The following is a 5,025-nucleotide window of genomic DNA, read 5'->3' on the forward strand; positions in this document are numbered from 1 at the left end:
CCCTCCCCCTCCTCTCCCTCTCTCTCCCTCTCTCTTTCTTCTTTTTTCTCTCAGAAGAAAGAAAGGCTTTGAGAGTTCATCATACACCAAGTTTAAGTGGAGAGCTTGGTCTTCCTCCCAAACAAGTATCTTCCCGCTTGCATTACTTACATTTGGGAAGACTTATTCCAGTGGAGACCTGGGAGTCTCAGAGCAAGGACACATCGTGCACTGCACAACAATGGGTCACTGTGTAACCCCAGCTCTGGCATCATCTCAGTGGCAGCTCCAGTTTGTGGCCCTACTGACAACACACAGTGCTGTGAGATGCAGAATTCTGTTTCACCCCCACAAATGCCTCTCTCAGGAAACATCTCAAACCACCTTCCTCAGGACCTTCTAGAATTATGGAGAAGAAAAATTTCCATTGCCACACTTTGAATTTTATACTTTTAAGTCCTCTAGTACAATGCCTTTTCCTTAAGCCCTACTTCTTCTTTGAGCATTACCAAAATACAATGAATACCTCAAGTATTACCACATTTGAATTCTATTGTGAAATCCTGCTAATGTTTGCATGGATATTTGAAATCAGAGAACCCAGAAAACACTACAATTCCTGCAAGAATGGTTCTCCTGAATGGAACATTTTGATTTACTAGAGGCAGGTGGACTCAAGAATCCACACATTAGCATCCTTCCGTGGCTTCTTGCTGAGAAATCCCTAAACAATGCCCAGTGCAGGGTCTGTCAGGCCCCGATCTCTTTGCCATGAATCACCACGCAGCTTTTACTGACCTTTGCTGTACTCTAACAGACTTTGAGTCGATTCCAAGCTTTCTTCTGGCCCATCATTCAACCCTAAGCCTCGCTGATGCCTTCATTCCATGTTATGAAATGCCCCGCATTGTTTATAACTGTTCTTTAAAAATCCCTAGACATACGTCAAAACAAAGAAAACTCTACAATAAGAAATTCCCAGAGCCTGCGAACAGTGTGAAAGCTTGGCTAAATTCAGACTTTCTTAATTATTGAGTCAAACCTATCATTTAACTGGCTAAAAATTAATACAACAAAATGAAAGAGGTCACTGATCACTTTGCTGAAGGCTCTCTGAGAGCAAAATATTCGCAGGTACAGAACACTTTGTTAATACGCACAAGGCTGAAGAACATGGACAAAGTCCAAACACAGAATGTATTGTTATTCTTTAAAGAACAGCATTAGAATATTAAAGCCTGTTTCATATTCATTCACCAGGAACCATTTCCAGAAGGAAGTACACTTCTGAGAATGAGAGTGTTCCAGCCAGAAGAGTTGGAACTATGGCACTTTGCTAATTTAAAGTATATATAAACCCATATGCACTTCAATGCTTTAATAACACTTGAAAACTCCACAAGTGTTTACTCAATAATAACACAACTGTGCATGAAGCACTTAGGTTGTGGCATGCTTACGTATGGAGGACTCCTCTCGACCTCCTGAGCAGCACAGATGTTGTAAGAATTTATTGTTAGTCTGCTTTATTCATGAAGCCAAAGACAACTTGGTCATTATTTATTATGGGATCTGAAATTGCTAACACTATTAACACTGTGTGCTATGATGTCTTTGAAAATCATCCAATAGGAAAGAGGTAAATAGTGTTAAAATACAAGTTCAGTGATGTACTTGTTATTTCTTGTCATGTGGTTTGGCTATTTTAGCAGTAGCAAAGCTCTTCCACTTCATTGAGTTTGCCTTAGCATTTAAGTGAGGTCCAGATGTGTCATAGGTCTTGCCCAGTGTCCTCAGAAGCAGAGACAGATTGTGAGAGCTAGATCCTGGGATGCTGAATGCCGACCCCAGCTGTGTTCGGATCATCAACGCGCTGGACACTGCCACAGCAATCACCAGCACAGGAAGTGTGTCCGCATAACAGCAAATGCCCAGACCACGCACAGAATTTTTGCTAAATCATTAGCAGAATCAAAATTCAGACATTTCTCTGAATCATTACAAGAATTGCAACTAAGTCCTGTGGAAAGCTGCAGCATGAATCAAATCCTCCTGACTTCCTAAGCAGACTGATAAGTGGATCTCTGACAATTAATTAAAATGTCCCCCGATCCCATGTAACCAGGATCTAAAAAATGGCTTGCTATTAATTAGTCTGTCACCCAAGAAATAGAAGTTTTCATTACCTTATTTATTTTTGCATTTCCAATTTTCTGGTTTGCTTGTTTGCCCAGAAATAGGTTGATGTAAAGGACTCCTATTTGCTTTGTTATGACAACATGCTTCTCCTTAATCACTGCTCTCTACATGTGGCACTCTAGCTTGGGATAAAATCCTTTAAAGGATTCCAGAGCTACCAATGATCTCTGGACACAATACTATCCTTTCAAAATAGTTCATAAACAACATTCGCACCAAAGAGAAATGGACATTGCCTCTTCAAATGTTGATTTCTGTGATTATCTGGAAGCAAAATGAGAGTCAAAAGATAGCGCTTCAGTAACAGCTCTGCTGCCTGCCCATGAGTGCACAGCCCATTTCTCTGCTTCTCTGAGCTGTTTCCATTTTCTTGCCAATGCAATGGGAACACAGCCCTTGTCCTCCAGATCTCAGTGGGACAGGAGAACAAAATGGTTTAATGACTTGAAAGTGCTTTAATTCCAAAGAACTTCACAATTAACTGCTCTTGGAAATTCCATTAAGGGCTTAGAAAGTTGATGAGAAAGGTGCATGCTGTCCACTCATTGTCTTCATCTCTTAAATCTGGTTAAATGGAAAGGGCAGATATTGGGAAGGCAATTTTGTGTCTACACTTAGGGAGATGCCAACCTCCCGCCCTGCCCTAGTTTAGAGTAGAGCCCCTCAGTCATCCTGTCCTCCCTGTCCAAGACTGTAAATGCTTGCTTCTGAGCCTAATTTTTTTTTTCCTATATTTTAGGGAAGGGTCTACAGGGTGTTCAGGGTCTCACTACTAGATCAGACTCGGGTAGTGATTCTCCTGTTTATAGCCTCCCAAGTGCTGGGATTACAGGTGTGGGCTGTCATGCCCAGTCTCAATCTCAGCATGACCCGGGGGCAGGACCAGAACAGCAGGCCCAGGCTGAGCGTAATTGTTCCCAAGAAAACAAAGATGCTGTGGTCTCTGCCATCTTGAGAAAAATAAATAAATTGGAGCTGCTTTATCTCTTTCTGACAAGTTCTCTAGTTCTCTATTTCCCTTTCAGCAAATTCCTAAATGATGTGTTCGTAGTGACTGCCTCCACTTCCTGCTTTCTCTCTTGGAGTCACTCCAACAGGCATGCTGGATCAATGAAAGTTCTTATTACTATAAATAAATAAATAATAATTCCATCAAAAATCCCATTTCTTCTTGCTCATGATTTTCTGTCATCTAGTTATTTTCCAGTTTTAACAGAAGTCAAAACTACATGTTGGCTATTTTAATTTTGTCGTTATATCTTTCCTGGATACTCATATCTCTGTAAAATCAATTAAAATTTTTATTAAATATTGTAGTAAATCTTGTATGTCAAAATATTTAAAAAATATTTTAAAGATCAACAAAGTATTTTAACATTATTGAATATAATTTAAAAGACAATACCCAGGCCCACAACTCTACTCCTACAAAATCAAATGATGAGAAATAAAAGACAAGAAATATAAAAACATCCACATAAAACTTGTGCACAAGGGCCAAGGAGTTAGATCAGCGGCTTAAGTGCCTGCCTGGCAAGTGCAAGGTCCTGAGTTCAATCCCCAGTACAAAAAAAAACCTTGCTCACAAATATTCAGAGCAGTATATTCACAATGAGCAAAACAATGTATAAATAATTTGTGATAATATACATATAAATATTATAATAATATACATACTATAAAATAATATTCATATTCTATAAGTAAATGAACTACCAATGTTTACTATGATGTGCTAACTTTATGTATATTATGCTAGGTAATAGAAATCTCATAGACTAAAAAAAGGACATCTGAATCTGTTTATATGAAACATCCAGAAGAAGCACATCTACACAGACACAAGAGAAATCAGTCGTTGCCAAGGTCTGGAGAAAGTGGGCAAAAGGTAGCAAATGACTGCAAATGGGCAGTGTGCTGCTTTTGAGAGAGCTGAAAATTTTCACAATTGGATTGTGGTGCTGGCTGGGCAACTCTATAAATAGATAAAGACACCTGGAACTGTGCAGTGTAAATAGGTTGATTTGTATAAAGTATATCTCAATAAAACCGTACAGTAATGTAGCAAGCCGTAAGTCAAGCTGACAGCATGAATACCCAGAATGCTGTGCTCAGAACAGCACTTCAGCAGCCAGGGAGATGGCTCAGTAAAATAAGTGCTTCCCTGGTAAGCACAAGGGCCTGAGTTCAATCCCTGCTTTACACACACACACACACACACACACACACACAAATGAGCGGCACTTCACGGCTGTGGACCTTCTCCCAGGAGCCCATAACCCCAGGCCAAGCGGGAGAAGAACATCAGCCAAATTGAAATTGAGCCCAATCTGTAAAGTGCCTAACTCACTCCTTAGACGTCTCAAGGGCACTAAAAACAAAGGAAGATAGATAAACTGCCCCAGACTAAAGGAAACATAAGTACAGGTGATAATTAAATATATTTTGGTGTCCTAGATGGGATTTTCCTTAGGACAAGAAAAGAAAGGACTTAAGGAAAAAGACTTAGTGGAAACCCAGTGACAGAATTAATTAGTTCTGTATGAAATTAGCAACATTGAGTCATGCAAAGGCAAGGAGTTAGTAATAAAAGAATGTATTGGCACGGGTCATATGGAAACTCTGAATTAGCACTGCAGCTTTAAAATAAACCTGTAAAACAACAACAGCAAAATGTTGGTTAATATTTCAGAACTTGGATTAAACATCTGCAAGCAGGTGCAGGGGCCAGGGGTTTGATCCCCCGGCCTGCCTTGCTGGCCCCATCCCCGGGGCACGCTGAGACAGTAATTGAGACTGGGCATGGTGGCACCTGCCTGTAATCCCAGCTCTTGGGAGGCTGTAAAC

At 40.2% G+C, this 5,025-nt stretch overlaps 1 protein-coding gene and 1 long non-coding RNA gene across 2 annotated transcripts in view; one reads left to right on the forward strand and one right to left on the reverse strand.

The window, feature by feature from the left end:
• The window catches only part of LOC111812250, a 2,200-nt gene extending 1,241 nt beyond the window's left edge, over positions 1-959 (reverse strand). Inside the window, exons 1-2 of the long non-coding RNA XR_002817806.1 lie at positions 778-959; positions 88-280 (exon numbers count right to left, since the gene is read on the reverse strand). This is a non-coding gene — a long non-coding RNA (uncharacterized LOC111812250). The remainder of the gene's footprint in view (positions 1-87; positions 281-777) is intronic.
• Trhr (thyrotropin releasing hormone receptor) overlaps positions 1-5,025 on the forward strand; it is a 43,819-nt gene that overhangs the window by 27,006 nt on the left and 11,788 nt on the right. The gene's annotated exons all lie outside the window — the stretch shown is intronic.

This window comes from Octodon degus, unplaced genomic scaffold (assembly GCF_000260255.1).
Source record: "Octodon degus isolate 3935 unplaced genomic scaffold, OctDeg1.0 scaffold00118, whole genome shotgun sequence".
Classification (NCBI taxonomy): Eukaryota; Metazoa; Chordata; class Mammalia; order Rodentia; family Octodontidae; genus Octodon; species Octodon degus.